Genomic DNA, 23,649 nt, shown 5'->3' on the forward strand with positions numbered 1-23,649 from the left:
AATTAAGATAACTGAATAAAGTAGAGCACATTCAGGAGTGAAATGTAAGTAAACCTTAAGAAAAAATAGAGGCAGTCTGGCAGAGAGCTGTGCAGGTAACAGTTTCTCTTTCTTTGCTCCCCATATTCGCGTTTGTTTTTCATTTACGTACGATGCTACCCACAGAGCTGCCTACAGGGGGCAAAGTATGTATCCTTATCTGGCCTTTAGGTGATTTCTCAAAACAGGGATTCGTATTCCTGCCGCCACGTCTAGAATCCTCTCCACAGGCCAGGATGGGAAATAAACCCTGTGTATCTATCTGTAGGCTTTCTCAGAGTGGACCAGCCTGCTCTTCAGAGTTGTGGTAACCTGATATTCATGAAGGGGGACAACCAAGAAAAGGACTGCCACGTACAGTCACTCTAAGGCGTAGGTGGAAATGCCAGAGTGGGAGGATGGCCCAAGTGACCCTGCAGGTCAGGGCTGACAAGGTACAGCACCAGCAAACTGGCTTCCCAGAGAGCATGGAAATTCACACACACACACACACACACACACACACACACACACACACACACACGGATGCAGTAGAATGCTTTGAAAGCAAACACTCTCCATTGAGGTACATGATACTAACATTGAAATGTAAAAATGTCTATTGTGTTTTTAGATGACTTCGATGATTTGGCAATGGTATGCCAGAAATGTTCCCCCACCAAATGCTAAAATTCAAATGGCATATTCCTCAGAGCCAAAAAGAAAAAATGCTTATGAATGCCTTTGTAAATACATATTTATGATGTGACTAAGTCACGAACTGTATGAGACTTAAGCAGTGCGAGCAGTAGAAAACAAAGGATATAGAATTTATTGACATGAAATTGATTTTAAAAGTTACCCAAAGAGAGAATGAGTTACTGCTTCTGATGTTGAGATAATTTTCATCAAAGTCTTATGATTGCACATTTGGCAAACACAGATGAGGATAATTTAGTAATCATCTATCACCCAAATGATCCTATCTTCTTTGAGTAGAAGTAAGTGCTGTCCTTGGTCAGAATACTCCTCATTCCAACAGACTTTTGAAATGGTAAGTAGCTTTATCATGCATTGAAATGTGGGCAAATATGACAGTGGTTACCTGAATTAATCATAGTAAACACATTTTTATGCCCTTCCATTTATTTGCATTGAAATTCTTTCTTGCTAAGCACCTTTTAGAAAGATAATCTATCACTTTCTTTGCATTCAATTTAGTGATAGATAACAACACCCTGCTCAAACAAACAACTTTCAGTAGTTAGATGACTCATGATCCTAAACCAGGCATTTGTTTTTTATTTAAAATAGGATTGATTTCATCACAGAGATTAATTTTACCGGCACCAAATTCATTGTCCATTTAAGAGGAGCAGCATTTCTTAGTAATTCTGGAAATCTAAAAGCCCATTTCCAACCTCCACATTTGAAAATGTATATTTCTAATATTACTTTACATGGATTAATTGTGTAAATTCAAGGATTTTATTTCTAAATTCCCTAATTTTTAATTTACTTTATGGCCACTGTAGGCATTTGCTATCACAAAGGAAATAAAAACGTTTGTTGTAAGATGTCATTTAGGCATAATCAGCGCAAAGAATGAAATGCAGAACCATTACCAAGCTGAAGAAAAATCTATATGGATTCTAACAGACTTCTCATTGCCGGTTGCAATATTCTTGTTTTACGTTTTCTTTCTGAAATAAGTACTACTTCTCACCAGGACACACGCATAGCAGTGAGAAATAATAGTAATGTTATAGCCCATAATTACTTGACACAAGGCCCCTGACTAACAGAATTGAATTTTAGTTTCTAATATGACTAGCGCATGCTAATGTGATTTAAATTGCCGAGAACTGAAACATGGTTAATTTTATACTGCCAGAAAAACTATTGGCCTTAATTTCATAGAATGAATTTTTCTCATGTTCTAAAAATCCTGTACTAAGGTATTTATGTGCTGAATAGATTTTGTTTAAGAGATAACTATTTAAATACAAGATATAAGCTAATCTCTTTAGACACACTTGCTGTATGCAGTTATCTATAAAATATAATCAGTCACATTTTTCTCAGTATTCCAAATGAGGAATTGGGGAATGGATACTATTGGGAAAGAATTTTTCTTGTTTTTGTCAAATCATGGCTGATGCTGTCTATTTGAATATATCAACCTAAAACAAACAGTGTTTATTACATATTTATTAAAAAGTTATTCAGTTTATCTTTCCAACAGAATTTTTCTGAATCATATATGTTTTTAAAAATTCTGTTTTAGAGACCCCCAGGGAAAATTCCAGAGCATCTGTTGACAGCACATCCCAGGATTTAACAACCGGCTCATACGGAAGACTTATGTAGATTCTGAATAAGTTCTTCAAGTTACAACCTAACACATGACCCCAGCTGCACTCAGCAGAGAACAAAAACAGTGGGCCACCAGATTTTCCTATAATGACCTTTCAGAGCTTGAATTTCATTTCCAAATTTCTCCTTAGTCTATAAAATAATCTGTAAAAGTTCTCTGTTTTGGCCTCCTGGGCTGAACAATGTTATTAAAATAACATTTCCTACAGATACAACAGAAAATACTCTTAGGTACGAAACTTGTATGAAAGGCTATGCTTTACCATGGCTGTGAAAGCTACCCTGTTTCCCAAAAATAAGACATCCTCCGAAAATAAGACCTACTCACAGGAAAGATAAGACGTCCCTTGAAAATAAGACCTAGCGCATCTTTGGGAGCACACCTTAAAATAAGACACTGTCTTTTTTTCGGGGATACAGGGTAGTTAGGTATGCCCATGAAGTTTACTGTAACATTTCTTTCTGTATTTGGGGGCAGGGGCCCTCCTTGCCCTTGCTGCCCCTCCACAATCAAATGAGATGGAGTGTGGTTGGGACAGGCTATAATTTCTCCATGTAATTTTGCTGTGGACATTCATTTGTCCCCTCTGCATCCACCACTTTTCTGTTAATATCGATTCCGTGTTTCTTTGGGAATTCTCTCCTCCATTCCCAGCCAACCATTTAGGGTATGATGGACTCCCTCAGATTAATATGAGGGTATAGACGATTAGGTTACATTGTTTGTGTTTGTTAGGTAGAGTCCAAGCTGTAATTGTGCCCCTCACCCAGGAGGTTGCCATGTTCCCTGGCGTTGTGCCCGTTAGGTGGGAGCTCACCAATCCCTCCTCCTCCCTCTTCCTTTCCACTTGAATTAAATTGTGTTTTTCTCTCGTGTGGGTTGTAGTCGTTCATCTACTGGTTTCGCATCAGTATTGAGTAGTTGGGATACTTGCTTTTCCATTCTTGTTATCCTTTACCAAGGAGAATGTTCTCCAACTCCCGGGTGGACTCCTTCTTAGCCCTGGGGCAGAGTCACCATATTCAGTCAGTCAGTCACCATATTCACCCCACCTCTCATTCTCATCCCTGACTCAAATAACTGATAAAAATGTGATCCGCCTCAGGCTGGTGACCTTTTTGTAGAAAGTGCTTTCTTTCTCTTCTATAACAGGGCCAAACCAGGTGTTCTCTTTCCTAAAACAAGCACAGAGGGGCTCATACTACTGCTGCTGGGATGAAACTACCCTTGCAAGGAAGCTGACGAAGAGAAGGTCAGCTCCTGGAGCAAGTATCATAAGTCTCTTGACAGAACTGAACTCAATGCGAAACTTAGTGAATGCAGAATATGATTGTCTTAACACAATAACTAAGAAAATGCCAGGAATGCTATGTTAACCAGTGTGATGAAAATGTGTCAAACTGTTTATAAAACCAGTGTATGGTACCCCATGATTGCATTACTATACACAGCTATGATCTAATACTAATAAAAAATATATATATTAAAAAAAGAACTGAACTCAACCTCAGGCTTTCTGCTGAGATGTTCTATTAATAAATGCAGATATGGTTTCATTGATATCCAGTATTCATACATTTGTATTTTTGTTTATTCAGTTCAATTGTAGTTGAGTTTTCTGTAACTTAAAAAAGATGATTAATTCATAAAATATTCAAGTTAGACTTTTCTGGTTTCTAAAGATGTCTGATTGGGTGGCGAGACACATCTAACACAGGTTTGGGGGAAATAAATATTTGAAATATATGTATGTGTATTCACAAGATTAACTTCTCTAAAAGCTAACTGTGCTCATTACCTTAGAAATACTTTTCTTTCTATTGTAGACACAAAACCCTAAAAATAATAAATAATTATTGTTCAATTCTTCAAAACAATAAGCTTTAATCTCCTAAATATGCCAATCTCAAATTATTGGATGAGCTAAAGAAATTGATGTGATTAAATGCAAATAAGGCAGCAATTAAGTCATTTTTCATTAGTGCTAATGAGTGTGTTATTCAGGCCTACTTCGCAAGTAAAAAAAAAAACAAAAAAAACGAAACACCACTAATCTGTAAGAAAGAGCATCTCCAGGACAGAACTGTGAACCCTGTCAGATTGCAGTGGGGGATCACAGCCTCCCAAATCCCACTGATAGCAGTGACAGCCCTGTCAAAATCACTTGCTATTTTACATCCTTTTTAGGGGAAAAATAAAACCTTTTGAGAGTTGGGTTTGCATTATTCTAAGTTAACAGATTCTTTATATCATTTTATGCCTTAAAATATTTTTAGTCCCCTTTGTTCTTGTTCTCTCCAAATGGTCTCTAAAAGTATTTAAAAATTTTTTCTCTCTTTTATTTCTATAAAATTTCTTTATCCCATCTGTATTCTTTTACTCTACCCTAACAGCAGCTTTCCTTATCTTTACAAGCTGTAGAGAAATTTCCATGCTTTACACTCTCTCAGACTCCCTCCCACCCCTACCCAGCTCTGATACACACATGTACCATTTCCTTGCCTCTTCAGTGTTTTAGCAAACTTACCAACTTGCATGCTGCCTTTAAATGTAGGTATTATGACTCGGATCTTTCCCTCCACCAGGTTGGAAGCTCAGTTGTTTTTACTATTTCTGTATTCCTTTCTGTCTAATAAATCCTATCTCACCACTGGAAAAAAAAATGAATGAAGATATCAGGGCTTTCCACATTCTCCTACCTTTTACGGTTCCGTTGCCCTATTCCAGAAGTTAAGGTGAAATCAAATTCCATCATGTACACCTTGTTATAATCAATTCTCATACATGAGAAAATTTAGGATACTGTACTTGATAGGGAACTTAATTTTCCCTATAATGACCCAACCTCAGATATAAATAAACTTATTCCTTACCCTCAGTACATTTGAAAGGGCACCTATGAGGTTCTTTGTATGCTTCATGGACTAACAGATTTTTTTTTTTTTTTGAGGCAGAGTCTCACTGTCGCCCTCGTTAGAGTGCTGTGATGTCACAGCTCACAGCAACCTCAAACTCCTGGGCTGAAGCCATTCTCTTGCTTCAACCTCCCAAGTAGCTGGGACTACAGGATCCTGCCACAACATCCGGGTATTTTTTGTTGCAGTTGTCATTGTTTAGCTGGCCCGGGCTGTGTTTGAACCTGCCAGCCCCAGTGTATGTGACTGACACTATAACCACTGTGCTACGGGGCCGAGCCTAACAGACATTTTGTAATGAGGTTCCTGAACAGCATTTTCACACTGTCATATACAGTTCTGTGTGAACCCCCCAATATTACCAGTTTGGATTCCCAGTGTGTTTCCTCACATTAATATTAACTCAATGTCCCTCACTGTGCTCTTAGTCTGTTGACTCTGAGGCAGATTATCAGACACATTTCCATCTGTTTCTGAATTCCATAAAGTACACATTCTTATTTTTAAATTTAAGTCTATTTCAAGCTTTTCTATCTATGTTATAAGTCTTCACTTTCTCTCTGGACCCTGAGTTCAGCAGTTCCCCCTGAATTTCTTATGAAAAATCTAACAGACTCACAAATTTAGTAAATAAAATTATGAAAATATTTTTTCACCATTCCTAAAGACAAATTGAGCTTTCCATTTATTTTTATGTAGTAGACATTCAATATGTTTTGCAGAATAAGTACACAAATGGTAAGTCTATATAAACGTCTGTATCATGTCTTGTCATTTTATATTTCTCCTATTGTTAAGTAAATAAAAACTGAGCTCTCATTTTTTCTTAATTCTCATTTGTTTCCCTTTATTTTCCAAATTACTTGACTTACAGTTCATTTGGCTTCCATAATTTCAAAAGCTATTATTCTGTGTTGTTAAATAAATACCCCCCCAAAATATATGTGATGAATTTACTTTGAAAATGTTAACTAAGATAATAATTTTGTCAAACAAATGACCATAGCATTCTATGGTGTAATTTGAAGACTTGAAGACTAATGATAAGAAATGTAACTGCCTCTAATTTTCTTACTTTCCTCACGTAAATTTGGAGTTGATATTCACTTTCAGGTTGTATAATATAAAGAAAACATTTTTCAAGGGTTTCCATAGTGAAGGCATTCAATAAATGATATCTGTAGTGATTAAATAAATTGCTTTTGGTGTGAAAAAAATGAGCAACCATTTCTTTATTCAACAAACCTTTAGTTTGATGACATTGAGTCATTGGGAAAGTAGTTCACTAAATAATCAGATTTTGTAACACAATACATATGTAAGTGAAGGAATGCTTCAGGGTACAGACTGTATTTGTTTCTTTTTCTTTTCTTTTTCTTTTTATTTTTGTTAAATCATAGCTGTGTACAATATTGCAATCATGAGGTACAAAGTGCTGGTTCCATATACAGTCTGAAATATTTTCACCAAACTGGTTAACATAGCCTTCATGGCATTATCTTAATTATTGTGTTCAAACCCTTATACTCTACATTTAGTAAACTTCACCTGCACCCTTCCAAGATGCACCAAGACCCACCAATCACCCTCCCTCCTCCCTTCCTTCCCTCCTTTGCCCCCTTCCCCATATTCTTGTACTGAGATTGGGTTATAACCTTCATATGAAAGCTGTGAATTAGTTTCATATTAGGGCTGAGTACATTGGGTACTTTTTCTTCCATTCTTGGGATACCTTGCTAAGAAGAATATTTTCCAGCTCCATCCATGTAAACAAGAAAGAGGTATAGTCTTCATCTTTCCTTACAGCTGCATAATATTCCATGGTGTACAAATACCACAATTTATTAATCCATTCATGAGTCGATGGACACTTGGGTTTTTTCCATGACATAGCAATTATGAATTGGGCTGCAATAAACATTCTGTTACAAATATCTTTGTTATAATGTGATTTTTGGTCTTCTGCATATATTCCTAGTAGAGGAATTATAGGATTGAATGGCAGATCTATTTTTAGATCTCTAAGTATTCTCCACACATCTTTCCAAACGGACCGTATTAGTTTGCATTCCCACCAGCAGTGTAGAAGTGTTCCCTTTTCTCCACATCCATGCCAACATCTCTGGTTTTGGAATTTTGTGATGTGGGCTAATCTTACTGGAGTTAGATGATATCTCAAAGTAGTTTTGATTTGCATTTCTCTGATGATTAAGGATGATGAGCATTTTTTCATGTGTCTGTAGGCTGTGCGCCTGTCTTCTTCAGAGAAGTTTCTCTTCAAGTCCCTTGCCCAGCCTGAGATGGGATCACTTGTTCTTTTCTTGCTAATATGTTTGAGTTCTCCGTGGATTCTGGTTATTAAACCTTGTGGGAAACATATCCTGCAAATATCTTCTCCAAGTCTGAGGGCTATCTGCTTGCTTCTCCTATTGCTTGCTTTACTTACTGTGTTTTTAGCTGTGAAGAAGCCTTTTAGTTTCATCAGGTCCCAGTAGTGTATTTTTGATGCTGCTTCAATTGCCTGGGGGGTCCTCCTCATAAAATATTCACCCAGGCCGATTCCTTCAAGAGTTTTCCCTTCACTTTCTTCTAGTATTTTTATAGTTTCATGTCTTAAGTTTAAATCTTTAAGCCAGTGAGAGTCTACCTTAGTTAATGGTGAAAGGTGTGGGTCCATTTTCAATCTTCTACAGGTTGCCAGCCAGTTTACTCAGCACCATTTGTTAAACAGAGAATCTTTTCCCCATTGAATGTTTTTAATTGGCTTGTCAAATATCAAATAATGGTCAGTAGCTGGGTTCATCTCTTGGTTCTCTATTCTGTTCCATACATCTACTTCTCTGTTTTTGTGCCAGTAGCATGCTGTTTTAATTACTATTGTTTTATAGTATAGTCTGAGGTCTGGTAGCATAATTCCTCCTGCTTTGTTTTTATTTCTGAGTAATGTCTTGGCTATTTGAGTTTTTTTCTGACTCCATATAAAATGATGTATTATTTTTTCAAGATCTTTAAAGTATGATAATGGAGCTTTAATAGGGATTGCATTAAAAGTGTATATTGCTTAGGGTAATATAGACATTTTGACAATATTGATTCTTTCCAGCCATGAGCATGGTATGTTTTTCCATTTGTTAACATCTTCAGCTAGTTCTTCTCTTAGAGTTTCATAGCTCTCTTTATAGAAATCTTTAATGTTCTTTGTCAAATAAACTCCCAAATAGTTCATCTTCTTTGGCGCTACTGTAAATGGAATAGAGTCCTTGATTGTTTTTTCAGCCTGGCAATTATTGGTATATATAAAGACTACAGATTTACGGGTGTTGATTTTGTATCCTGAAACATTGCCGTATTCCTTGATCACTTCTAAGAGTTTTGTAGTATGATCTCTGGTGTTTTCCAGATATACAATCATATCATTTGTGAAGAGTGAATGTTTGATCTATTTTGACCCTATATGGATACCCTTGATTGCCTTTTCTTCCCTAATTGCGATGGCTAAAACTTCCATTACAATGTTAAAGAGCAATGGAGACGATGGGCAACCTTGCCTGGTTCCTGATCTGAGTGGAACAGTTTCGATTTAACTCCATTCAATACAATATTGGCTGTAGGTTTGTTGTAGATGGTCTCTATTAGTTTAATAAATGTCCCTTCTATTCCCATTTTCTTAAGCATTCTGATCATGAAGGGGTGCTGGATGTTATGAAAAGCTTCTTCTGCATCAATTGAGAGAATCATATGGTCTTTGTTTTTTAATTTATTTATGTGCTGAATTATATTTGTAGATTTACGTATATTGAACCAGCCTTGAGACCCTGGATAAAACCCCCCTTGGTTGTGGTGTATAATTTGTTTGATATGTTGCTGGATTCTGTTTGCTAGGATCGTGTTGAATATTTTTGCATCTATATTCATTAGTGATATTGGACTATAATTTTCTTTTGTTGTTGGGTCTTTTCCTGGTTTAGGGATCAGGGTGATGTTTGCTTCATAGAATGTGTTGGGTAGTATTCCTTCTTTTTCTATATTTTGGAAAAGTTTGAGTAATAGAGGTACTAGTCCCTCTTTAAAAGTTTGGTAGAATTCTGATGTGAAGCCATCTGGTCCCTGGCTCTTCTTTTTAGGGAGATTTTGTATAGTTGATGCTATTTCAGAAGTTGATATCAGCCTATTCAACATTTCCACCTCATTCTGGCTAAGTCTTGGGAGATGGCATGCTTCCAAGTATTCATCTATTTCCTTCAGATTTTCATATTTCTGAGAATAAAGTTTCTTATAGTATTCATTAAGGATTTTTTGAATTTCTGAGGAGTCTGTTGTTATTCATCTTTATCATTTCTGATTGGTGAAATTAGAGATTTTACTATTTTTTCCTAGTTAGGTTAGCCAAAGGTTTATCTATTCCATTGACCTTTTCAAAAAACCAACTTTTTGATTTATTGATCTGTTGTATAATTCTTTTTTCAATTTCATTTAATTCTGCTCTAATTTTGCTTGTTTCTTTTCTTCTGCTGGGTTTGGGATTGGAATGTTCTTCCTTTTCCAATTGCTTGAGATGTCCCATTAAGTTGTTAACTTCCTGTCTTTCTGTTGTCTTGAGGAAGGCTTGCAGTGCTGTAAATTTCCGTCTTAGGACTGCCTTTGTGGTATCCCAGAAGGTCTGATAATTTGTGTCTTCATTGTCATTTTTTCCCAAAAATTTGTTTATTTCCTTCTTAATCTCGTCTATAACCCAGCTATCATTCAGCATGAGGTTATTTAGTTTCCATCTTTTTGTACGAGTGTGCCAGTTCTTTTTGTTACTGAGTTCCACTTTTATTCCATGATGGTTTGAGAAGCTTCAAGGAATAATTTCTATTCTTTTAAATTCGATGAGGTTAGACTTGTGACCTAAGATGTGATCGATTTTGGAGTATGTTCCATGAGCTGATGAGAAGAATGTGTATTCAGTTTTGTTGTGATGAAATGTTCTGTAAATGTCTGTTAAATCCAATTGTTGGATGGTTAAGTTTAAATCTAAAATTTCTTTGCTTAGCTTCTTCTTGGAGGATCTATCCAACAGCACTAAAGGAGTGTTAAAATCTCCGACTACTATGGAGCTGGAGGAAATCAAGTTGCTCATGTCCATTAGAGTTTCTCTTATAAATTGAGGTGCATTTTGGTTGGTTGAATAATATTAATAATTGAAATGTCATCATATTGAGTCTTGCCCTTAACAAATATGTAGTGACCCTCATTATCTTTCCTCACTGTTGTTGGTTGAAAATCTATTGTATCTGCAAATAAAATTGCAACACCTGCTTTTTTCTGTTTTCTATTTGCCTGGAATATAGATGACCATCCCTTCATCCTGAGTCTATATTTGTCTTTTAAGGTAAGGTGAGATTCTTGTATGCAGCAGATATCAGGCCTGAATTTTTGTATCCAATCAGCAAGACTGTGCCTCTTTACAGGACAATTTAATCCATTCATATTAATTGAGAATATTGATAGGCCTGGTATATTTTTGGGTATTGAATTTTTCGAAAGACCAGTGGACATTTTTAATTCTTTCACCACTATGGAAGTTGTAATTTGATCAAAAGTTTCAGAGTGAGTTTACTTTTGTGGTGGGGAGTTGCACTGGTCATTATGGAGGATAGGTCTGAGAATATCCTGGAGAGCTGGTTTAGTTATGGCAAATTTCTTCAACATGTGAATGTCATTAAAGTATTTAATTTCTCCATCGTAAATGAAACTCAGTTCAGCTGCATACAGGATCCTGGGTTGAAAATTATTTTGTTTTAGGAGATTAAAAGTCGATGACCACCCTTTTCTAGCTTGAAAGGTTTCAGCAGAGAGATCTGCAGTCATTCTAACATTCTTCCCCTTGTAGTTTATGGTTTTTTTTACATCTGGCTGCTTTCAGGATTCTCTCCTTCATATTAACTTTAGTGAAGTTAATTATGATGTGCCTGGGGGGTGTCTCATTTGGGTTGAGACATGCTGGGGTTCTGAAACTATCTGTTATCTGGATTTCAGGATCTCTTGGCATGTCTGGAAAGTTATCTTTCATAATCTCATGATAAGAGCCTCTGTGCCTGGTGAAGCTACTTCGCCACCTTCAGGGATCCCTATAAGGCGAATATTGATTTTCTTCGAATTATCCCAGAGTTCTCTGAGAGAATGATCTGTTTTTGCTCTCCATTTCTCTTTCTCTTTGAACATTTGGGATTGTTCAAAAGCTTTTTTTTCGATGTCAGAAATCTTTTCTTCTGCCTGTTCCATTCTGTTACTGAGGGATTCTACTGTATTTCTCATATCATAAATCTTTGGTTATTTTGTTTTTAATTCATTGAATTCTTGAGACATCTTCTGAATTAATCCCACAATTTATAACTCCATCTTTACTTCCATTCTGTTGCTCTTGTTTGCAATCCAAATTCTGTATTCGATTTCAGACATCTCAGCTATATGTTTGTGAATGGGATCCTCTGGTTTGGCTGGTTTGTCATTCCTTGGGGGAGTTGAACTGCTCTGGTTATTCATGTTGCCAGAGTTTTTCCACTGATTCTGTTCCATGATTGTTTTCAGTGTTTAGCTAGATGAGCAGGTAAGGTGAAATTGGATTGGATACTTCTGCAGTTGTGGTTGACCAGCCCTTCACCTAGGAACTGGACTAGTGACTGAAGCTTTTCCTCTACAATTTTGCAAGGGACCTGTACTGAACTACAGTCTGTGACTCTAGAGGCCTGCTTGGTGTAGTGGGGGTAGATGTCTCTGTCTTGTATTCAGCTGATCTCTGTTCAATCCTAGTGAATCAGTGACTCTGGGTTGCAGTCTCAGCTTTGGAGAAATACAAGCAACTAGGACATCCCTTCCCCCACCAGTAATATCTGGAAGAGGACAATCAAACCTTCCCACTACAGCAAAGCCTGGGTTCCACCTTGGAGGGTCCTTGGGCAATTTGTCCAGTTCAAGAGTTCCAGAGCAATTGTCTCAGACAATCCCCACTCTCTAGCTGGAGAGTTCACGAGGACTACAGCTACTAGATATTAGGGGTGAACAGGCAGCTCAAGTGTGATTTGAGCACCTCTGGTGCTCTGAGGGGTCAGAATGGCCCATCCAGTAGGAAGTGTAGAGTTGGGGGTTGATGCCTCTTACCCCACCTTGCTCATCCTTCACCACCAGACTCTGGTCACCCCAGTCTCTGGTAGTTCCACCAGCAGTCTCTGTTAACCCAGTCTCTGTGGCCCAGTTCTGTCCAATAAGCAAATGTGCCAGGGCTATGTGCCTGCCAGATTCAAAGTTAGGTTGTTGCCTCCTCCTCATGGTTACCACAGTCTACCACCATTCTGCAGGGGAAGCTGAGGTCTTCCTGCCTCAGGTGCTCAATGGCAGGTGAAGAAATTTCCACCTTAGCTCAGTCCAAACCTGAGGATATTCAGACAGCAAAAGAATTTCTCCCTCAGCCACTGCACCTTTGTTGCCACTGTTCTGCAGTTCTGGACTCCCTATTGGGTGAGGTCTGGTTCCCTCTGGCAGGCCACAGAGTCAGATGACTCTAGAGTTAGACCCCAGCAGGACACTCTACTAATGCTGAAGTTGGGTGGGAGTTGCCTCCTCTTGGGTTCATGCACCTCAGCAGTTTCCAAACCTCCACCCACAGTGCAGGAACCCAGGTCTCTGTCTGCTGCTGAGATACAATTTTTTGAGGCCAGGTCAGTCACCTTTCCCCCTAAGTCTTTCTGTACAGTTACTGGATTCACACGTATAGCACAGCTGTACTGCCTCCATCTATGCAATGCCCTATCCTAGCCAAGAAGTGCAGACATTCTGGTTTCTGGAGGAGTTGGACTTCTAGACTGCCAGGCCAGGGGGAAGGGGTAGACTGGAGGTTCAAGGTGCCAAGGAAAATATTTGTTCAAATTTCCTGTCAGACAAGGGAATTCCTAGACTCACAGTAGGGGCTATCTTGAGAAGGAGTCCCAACTTCCAGCAATTCCCTCCAGTGGGTTGTGGAAGGAGAGCCTCAGTTTATCGCTCACCAGTATAGATCACACAGTAAGCAAGCAACTCTTTTAGGACAGGGGATGGCCACACAATCTCTTTGGGATGAGATCTGTAACTGAAAATAGTTTCTTTAGAGTCGAAGCTTGCCTCAGCAGGGAATACAAGCAATTATCTATCTCATCTCTCAGCTTGGCTCTCCTCCTTTGGCTTTGTTGGGTTCTGGCCATTATGTCTCCCTCTGGACTGGAGCTTCTATTGAGAGCTGGCTCCAATCAGCTGTTGTCCCCCATTTCCCCTTGTTCTTGTTGAATGTGAAAATTGGAGTTAGGGAAAATAGCCAAGCTGAGGATTTAGCAAAACACAAAACACATTGAAGCCAAATGAGCAAATAAACAGATAAAAAGCTACCAGACACACAAGCCCACAGATGCATGAACAATCAGAAACACATAGACATACAGACAAAAAAACAACTGCAATAAAAATAATGGTAATTGTAAAATAATAAAAAAAACTCTAAAAATCTGATATAAGCACTCTCAGAAACCATAAGAAGGGAAGAATAGGAAGGAAGAAAGAAAAGAAAGTAGTGTTCATAAAAAATTAAAAAAGAAAAAGAAAAAATAAAAATAAATAAAAAATTAACAATAACTCCTACAAGAAAAGGATGGAAAAAAAGAGAAGAAAAGGCACCAACCACAAAAATATTATTCTTGTATTATATATATAAAAATATACAACTATACGTATAACATAGGTGTCAACTTTAGTAGGAATATATTTATATTGCAATATGCTCTCTGGACACCAGGTGGCTCTGTGAGTGGTTCCCAGGCTCATATCTGATTCACAGTTTACATAGTTACCACGGTAACCACCCTACCTGGCCCATCACCATTTCTGGAGTTTCAATATAAGTCTGTTTCCTAACTGTTGCCCAACCTTGCTGTTCTGTTCCAGATGGCACCCCTATCTGACCTCCATGCTTCACAATCTTTCCACTCAGCTCCCAAGTTCTCCCGCAAACTGGTAACTGCAATCAGCTGTTGGGGAGGGGCTGGCTGCTGCGGGCTCCTGCCACTGCTGAGTGGAGACCTTTTCATCAGTGTCGGCAGCTCAGAGTCTCACTTTTGAGTCCATCAACCTGCCAGTTCACTGCACACCCCGAACTGCCAGTCCACACCAATATTCCCCACCAGGAATGGTCTGGTCTATTTAATCACTCCTGTTGTTCTGGGAAAAGGTGTCCGCCATTTTGGACAATTCAAAATGTCTCTGTTTCCTGGGAGGGATTCCCTCCCCTTAATTTTCTATCAGGCTGCCTAGCCCCATGCTGCTCTGAGTGGCACCCCTTTCTGGTCACCAAACTCCACTCAGGAATCCACACTTTGCTGAAAATTTCATCAATTACCTAGATTTCCCCACAAACTGGAAACTGCTGTCTGGCATGGGGGAGGGGTAGACTGCTGGCCACCAGCAGTGCAGGGGAAATTTCTACAGCAGAGTCCGTGGTTTCGGATTACACCTCAAATACAGCAGTCCACCAATTCATTGCACATCTCCAGCTGTCTATCCACACCAATACTCCACGTGGGGGAAATATCCAGAGCCCCCTCCCTCTCACCTGATGACTTGGGAGAGATGAGCTAAACATCCATCCCGTCTGCCATCATGCTCCGCCTCCCCTATATTTTTTTCTTACTTTAATGTCTTAGTAGGCTGTCATCACGCTATTTAACTGTGTACACTAACCATTGTCTTCCATCAGATACAGTAAAGAATCTAAGCTTGTGATATACACAGATCCTTTCCACATAGACACCAGAACCTAAAGATGCTGTCGGCTGATGTATACTATATATTTCAGACCTTAAAATCCATGCTTGACTGATAGTTTTGTAGTAAGTTTTGATTTTTATACAATCAGAGAAATGGCTGCATCTCTCATCTCTTTTTTTTAAAAGTTAATCACTTCTCCCTGAGACATTTGTGATTCTTCACCCAAGGGCTTGCTGTTGGCCCACAGCAGATGCAGGCAATAATTGCTGTACCTGTCAGCTGTTTTCAAGTGGGAGTAACACACACACACACACACACACACGAGGCACAGGAACTTTATGATCACCCTTCCAGCTCTCTCACTTTGCTCAGAATAATTCTAAGGCTGGTGTGACACAATCTCCCACATTTTCCAGCAAGACAGCTAGAGTTGATTAACTTCCCTATTACACCTCTCAAATAAAGTTCTAGAATGCAAATCCTTATATAAATGGCCTGCTTTTGTGGGGAACCCAGCCCAAGAATTGGAATATATGTACAGTATATATATTAATACTGTGATTTCTTGGCAAGGCTAGAACAGCCATGTTGTAGTTAAAGAACATGATTTTATAAGGGCGTGCATTTATAAACAAAAGTCAAAGAATTTCCATTTTAGGTTTAATGTCCACAGCTAAATTATGTATTTTTTGTATCCAAATTTTTCTTTCTTTTTCTTTTTTTTGTAGAGACAGAGTCTCACTGTACCACCCCCTGGGGTAGAGCGCCATGACGTCACATGGCTCACAGCAACCTCTAACTCTTGGGCTTACGTGATTCTCTTGCCTCAGCCTCCCAAGCAGCTGGGACTACAGGCACCCGCCACAATGCCTAGCTATTTTTTTGTTGCAGTTTGGCCGGTGCTGGGCTTGAACCCGCCACCCTCGGCATATGGGGCTGGTGCCCTACTCACTGAGCCACAGATGCCGCCCCATATCCAAATTATTCTTATGTGATTAGTAAGCTTTCTATTTTTTTATTGAGCATAATTCAACTGCTAATTTTATCAAATGATGTTCTATTTGTTAAAGGCCATTACACTTTTTAGCTATGACAGCAATATATATTTAAAACATTTTTACTTTATTATTTTATAATTATGGTCTACTATACTTCCTTTTTATAACAACTTAAGAAATACATATATTGGTGAAGGAAACACAAACATAATAATCTTGATAATATTTTATGTTGTTTCAAAGTGACCTTTCCTTGTCTTTTGTCTTTAAATGTGATATACCGTTTGATTTATTTTGTAGTGGTAAATTTATTTTTGCTTTTAAAAATTGTATGATATATTTTGTCCAAATAAGCAACAAGTTAATACTCTTTCAACATTTCAAAGATACATTGTAGTACATTAAAATTTGGCAGAAATGTACATATTCTTTGCTAAGGCACAAAAAATTATGAAATACCTTCCAAATTTTGTTGTGTTTTCCTCAATTTCTGTCACAAGTGTTTTATAGCTTTTATTACATAGATCTTTAACATTTTTGATTAATTTAAATCTCAGATACTTTATACTCCTTTTAGTTATTGTAAAGGGAATTGCTTTCTTGATTTCTTTTTCAGATTTTTTGTTGTTAACATATATAAATGTCACTGATTTTTGTGTGTTGATTTTGCATCCTGATACATTACTAAAATTGTTTATCATTTATAACAGTTTTTTGGTGGAGTTTTTGATTTTTCTAAATACAAGATTATTTCTATTTTGACTTCTTCCTTTCCAGTTTTGATGTTTTTATTTTCTTTCTCTTGCTTAATTGCTCCGGCCAGGACCTTCAGTGCTGTATTGAAACTATGAAAAGAAAACGTTGGAGAAGTGCTCTTGAACATTGGCTGGGGCAAAGATTTTCGTGTAAGACCTCAAAAGTAAAAGAAACAGAACAAAATTGACAAGTTAGATTTGATCGAGCTGAGTAAAGAGTTCCTGCAAAGTGAAGGAACAATCAACCAAGAGAAGAGACAACCACAGAATTGGAAAACAATATTTTCAAACCGTCCTTTGAAGAAGAGATTAATAACCAGAATGTATAAGGAACTTAACTCTAAAGGAAAAAAACCCTATAATCTGATTAGAAAATGGCAAAAGCTGGACAGACCCTTCTCAAAAGAATATACAACAATAGCTACCTGGTACAGAGATATCACAAAATGCTCAATGTAATTAATCATCACAGAAATGCAAATCATCAATACTGTGAGATATCATCTCACCCTAGTTATAATGGCTTTTATGAAAAAGATAGGCAATAACAGATGCTAGTGGGGATGTGGAGAAAGGGGAGGAGCCCTCTCATACCGTTGGTAGGGAGTGAACACAAATGAGTACAGGCACTATGGAAAACAGAATGCAGGGTCTTCAAAAACAAACAATAGAACTACTGTATGATCCAACAATTCCACTACTGAATATATATCCAAAAGAAAGGAAATCAATATGATGAAGAGATATGTAGATGCCCATGTTTATTGCAGCTTATTCACAATAGTCAGAAAAACGGAATCAAAGTATCTGACAGCAGATGAATGGATAAAGACAACGTGGTATATATACACAGTGGAATAGTACTCAGTCAGAAGAAACAAGAAATCCTGTGATTGATCAGTATCATGGATAGAACTGGAGAATATTATGTTAAGTGAAACAAGGCAAATACAGAAAGACAATTGTTGCGTGTTCTCACTCATAGGTAAGAGGTAAAAAAAAATGGAACTCATGAGATAAAGAGTAGATTGGTGGATACCAGAAGGTGGGAAGGGATAAAAAGACTTTTATAATTAGGTACAAATATACACTTAAACAGAAGAAATAAGACCTTGTCCTCCATAGATAATGTTAGTAATAGTTACCATTAAATGATTGTACATTTCAAAATAGCCAGAAGAAAATAATTTAAATCTTCCTAGTATAAATATAAATATTGAAGGGAATAGATATTAGAATTAACCCATTTTAATTATATAACTATACCAAATTGATGTGTACCTCAAAGATATATGCATCTATATATCAACAAGATAGTAAAAATGAGAAGGGAAGGGAAGGGAGAAAGAGAAGAAAGAAGGGAGGGAAGGAAGGAGGAATGCATGAATGAATGATAAATTGTAGAGGTTGCTTTTCTGAGCAGCTAAACTTAAAATTATTTGTTATAATATTTTATCAGTTATTCAGTCTTATAAGTTGAGTAGGTCTCATTAGGACACTGTATGATTAACTTTTACTAACTGGATTAACTTCTTCTCAAAAGGAATCTTCATGATAAAATAAGATCTCATTAGCAGATGAGCAGTGCATACTGAATCAAAGTTTGGGTCTCTGGTGAAGTAAAAATTCCGAGTATTGAATCAGAATGTTAGGATGCAATGGCGAGGTTTAGTAGATCATGTTTGAATCATTTCCATATGCCACAAATTTGCCTTTCACATAAAGTTGCTTATCCTAAAATATTTCAATTTATTATTGACTTGATTCTTTCTGTTCCTTCTCACACCAAATCCACTAGCAGATCATAGGGACTGTGCATCCCAAGTGTACCAGGAGTCTGTCCCCCTCTTTCCATTGCTATTACTGCACCCTAGTAAGGTTTAGTCTTAGTCTGCTAACACAGTAGCTTTGTAAATTTTTTTTGTCTTTTTCATCCGTCCTCTATATGTCTATACTCTGTAGAGTAGCTCAAATGTCATTTTCTCAGTCTTCAGTGTTTTGGTTTTGGTTTTCTAGTTTTTAACACACTTAGACTCAAGTGCAACTGCCTTCCCTAAGATTATAATGCCCTGAGTGATTTGCTCCACACCGGCCTGGGCCATCTCATCCTGTACTCTCCTGTTTACCAGTTCTAAGCCACTGGTTTGGTTTTCTTGCTGTCCTTTGAATGCAACTTGTTTGCTTCTTCCTTAAAGCCTTTGCCCCAAGTACTTTATCTTCCTGGAGTGTTTTGTCTCTTCATCTTGGTGCACATAGCCCATCTTACCATTCATAACTCAACCCAAATGCTACTCCTAAAGCAAGAGAATTTCTTTCCTGATCTCTGAATCCAAAGTAGCCACCCACTCATTCTCAAGAATAACACACAATATTATTGCCCTGCATATAATTATCCTCTGGTAATTTTGTCAGTACTCTACAGTTGGTTATTTTCTCTGTCATCTAGGGAAAGGAACTAGCCTGTCCCTTTCATCCTTGTACCAGGTCTGACAATTACATTAATGAACTTGCCCCAATGCATTTTTGTTGGCCGCACTGTACGCACAGCCCAGTGAGGTCTCATAACCTTAGAATAGCAGTGTCTTGTTGCGTGAAGTTTCTTGTGCGTGGTCAGTGTCGCAAATTATAGGACTTGCTTTTGAGACAGTATAAAATAAAGGGAGACTACAAGCTCTATGATGGTGAGTAGCCAAGTTCTTTATTTTTTTCCAGCTTATATAGTTGGTGTTGTACGTACATACTGTTAACCAAACAACTGCATTGTAATAATAGATTAACTCTTCTTTAGTGTTGGTAGTCTACTGATTAATTGATATACATTCTTCTATGTTTTTTTGCTCTACCCAAAATAACTTTCTTTGAAAAATGTTAGCCGTTTACTCACATAAAGATAAGGTCACATTGCAAAGCAGGGGGAGAAAGCTGCTTGAATGCTTGCTTTTTAGACTCAAAACCATCTAGAGGCTGTAAATTATCTTAAAAGAACACAGTCTCGACATTCCTAAGATATACTGTTGACTTTTATGCAAATCCCCAGCCTTCAAGGCCAGCCATGAGTTATGGGAATTTTACCTCTTGCATACTCAGGCTATAGGTGTTCTGTTGAAGTTCTATTCCAGTTTCTCCTAGACTGTGCCAAACAAGATTGTTTACAAACTCACTCTCAGACTGGCAGAGCTAAAAACATAAAAAATTGTAGTATGTCTCTCAGCTGTGTTCGTGTCAACATGTAATGTGTCCTGCTGAGTGGCGTTCATTATCATTGTGGTGTTTGTGTGTGCTGTCACAAGAAGGTCAGAGCTCGAATTAGAGCAATGAACAAACATTAAACTTCTCGTTACATTTGGCAAGAGTAGAAATGAAATCAGGGACATGTTAATAAAAGTTTATGGGGATAATGCCATAAAGAAAACGGCAGTGTACAAATGGATTACATGTTTTTCTGAGGTGAGAAAAAGTTTCACTGATGAAAAGAGATCAGGGTGGCCAGTAATGAGCAGAACTGATGAGAACATTGCAAAAATTCATTTATTTGTATGTCAAAATTGTCAGCTGGTTGTGGGTAGCAAAGCAGACCAAGTAAACATTGATAGGGAAGAAGTTATGGAAGTCCTAAATAAAAATTTTGCATAGGAAAGGTGTGTACAAAACTGGTCCCACAGGAGCTTACCAAACAACAATAGTAAGGGAGAGTTGAAGTTTGCCAAGACCTTTGGAGAGGCAAGATGATGTTTTGGGCCATGCTGTCATTGGTGATGGAATATGAGTGCACCAACATGACCCTGAAACAAAGCCTCAAAGTGCACGATGGAAGTCAGCCAATTCTCCATGACCAAAAAAGTTCCGTCAGTCTAGATGAAGTAAAAACAATGTTGCTAAACATTTTTTATATCAGAGTGATTTTTCATTATGAATTTTTACCACCCAGACAGAAAGCTAACCAAGTTTACTATTTGGAAGTGCTGGAAAGGTTCCGTGAAAAAGTTAGACAAGAGGGGCGGCACCTGTGGCTCAAAGGAGTGGGAAGCCGGCCCCATATGCTGGAGGTGGTGGATTAAAACCTAGCCCCAGCCAAAAACTGCCAATAGTAATAATAATAATTATTATTATGAATTAAAAAAAAGAAGAAAAAATTAGACAAGAATGACCCGCACTTTTCACAAACAATTCATGGCTCTTGCATCATGACAGTGCACCAGCTCACATGGCACTGATGGTAAGGAAGTTTTTAGCCAGTAAATGAAAAACCGTATTGTAACACCCTCCCTACTCACCTGACCTGGCGCCCAATGATTTTTTCTTTATCCAATGAAAAAGAAAATATTATAAGGAGGACATTTTGATGACATTCAGGACATCAAGAGTAATATGACAAGTAATATGACAATAGCTCTGATGGCTATTCCAGAAAAAGTATTCCAAAATTGCTTTAAAGGGTGGACTAGGGAGTGACATGATGCTTAGCTTCCTGTGGGGAGTACCTCGAAGGTGACCCTAGTAAATGTTATTCAGCAATGTAGAACTTTTTCTAGGATGAGTTTGTGAATTTAGTTGTCAGACCTCAGCATCTAAAACCATGAATAAATTAATGAAGAAAGCCAATAAATACATATGAAAGTAAAATAAATACAATTTAAAACTATTGTAGTTTGTATAAATATTGCTATTTTTACAGCAGTATAGCGTATATAATAAAAATCTAATAAAATGTGAGAATCAAAACACTAATATGCTACAGGGGGATAGTTAAAAATAGCTCAGGTTTAACCACCATGTAGTGTAATAAGGAGCTTCACCATCATCATGCTTTTCAGAATCCTACTTATATCTCGGATTTCAATAAATGTGTTGGTTAAAAATCTGCACCTCATTTCTGGAGAAAACATTTTTCACTGCTGTACGGCAACATTTAGAAACAACTGCTGTCAGCCATTGCTGTAAGATTCTTAGAAGATGTCCCCTAAGAAAAAATGTTTATGTATTCAAATACAAAAAGAAGTTCCCAGCGTCACTTTTTTTCATATATAAGAGTGTGTACGTGAGGTCTTTCATGTACAAAAGGCAGATTCCATTTGATTTTGAAAAGTTGTAGCAGTTTTCCTTGGCTTAATGATAGTACTTAGGTCACAGAGGCAGCTAGCAAGTAGCAGAAGTCTCAAAATGCTGACCTGAAGCCCTGTGTTCGCCAGCAGCAGCAAGTTCTGCAGCTGACAAGTTGGGTCACTGTTCCATGGACATGTTGACAGCACTGTTAGCAGGGTCCAGACACGGTGCTGTCCTCCTCTGTGTGGAATGTCTGGAGTTGAGATGTGGCAATGCAGATAACGACAGTAGAGAAAGTCTCTGCACAGTACAGGTGAGGACTACAGTCCATGGAATAAAGTGAAACGTGTCCATGACAGATAACTGTAATTTAGAAAAGCATTTTTTCAGAACAAGCTATCATGGGGGTGGGAGTAATATTTTTTTATTACGGAAAACTATGGAGACAAGTACCTAATACTGGCAAAGATCTGCACAATTTTCAATCTGTTGTTGTAATTAATTGTTCTGTTTTGCGAATTTCAAAGCACAGCCAGGTAGTTGCAGCTGGAATTAGTCCCAGTGTTTTATTCATTTCTGTTTTCAGTGACCCCCTGTTGTGGGAGCAGCAGTGTCTGACCAAAGAAGGGATCAGCCCACTAGTTGTGTTCACAATAGTGTCATTCATGATTTCACAGACTCAGACTCTTATAACCATTTTTTTTTCCTTTTTCGTCCTGTGACACAGCTGTTAGTGGCTTGATTTCTGTTACTCATTATTTTACTCTTGAGCTTCCTTTTTGTTTATTTTATTCCAATTTCATTCAGGGATAATAGGAAGGAAACATGCTCTGTGATTTCTCCGAAGGTCGACCATCAACCATTCCCATGAGCGTCCTCCCACATGCACGCACACATCTCAGACTCCCTGGTACACGCATCTCTGTGGTGTGATAGTGATCCCTGCGAAACAGGACACCAAATAGTAATCTTCCACAGCAATCACACTTAGCCCCAAATGTAGATGCACTTTGGAAATTTAGATTCATGCTTGAAGTTGGAGACCTTCCTCTCTGAGACACAACCTAGAAGGGGCCAGAATATTCCCTCCTATGAAATACTCAACTCTTGTCTTGTGACCTGCATTACTGTCTGCTACAGCCTGGATTGCTGGAAGCTCTTTCCGTTAGAATCTCTTTGTGCCAGCAGCTTGGACACAAGCAAATTGTACTTTTTCTATCCTGCACTCTTGCTTTCTAGAAGGGGCTCTCTGCTACTGCTAGCTTTGTGTTTCTCCCTATCTAGTCTTATGTAAGAATTCTTTCATTGAACCTTAAAATAGCAATGTTGGTGTAAGTGCTGGTGCCGCATAGAGACAGCTGTGCAGCCACAGGTGCAGGCTCACTCCTGCAATGTTAGGGAAAGGAGGCAAGAAACATGTGACTACACATCCTAAGATTGAGTGTAGCAGAGCTCTTTATTCGGGGGTCTGATTTTATACACTTCTAGTCACGTACACACTTTATCTATAATCTACGAGTTTCACCATTACCTCATTTTACCTATCTAAAATTAACTCGTAAGGAAATATCATGTTGCCACATCACCACAATCACTTCTGCAGTTAACATTCTTTTCTAGACATTGACTAATTTCTTGAGCTAACATCCAAATAAAGATCACAAAGAAGAAAAAAACCACAGGGGAACAAAGCTAATGGAAAAGTGCCTTCAAGTGCTCACTCAGTTTACCCAGCATGAAGTAACAACTGTGTTTATCCACAGGGCAGAACA

Source organism: Nycticebus coucang, chromosome 6, assembly GCF_027406575.1.
Source record: "Nycticebus coucang isolate mNycCou1 chromosome 6, mNycCou1.pri, whole genome shotgun sequence".
Lineage (NCBI taxonomy): Eukaryota > Metazoa > Chordata > Mammalia > Primates > Lorisidae > Nycticebus > Nycticebus coucang.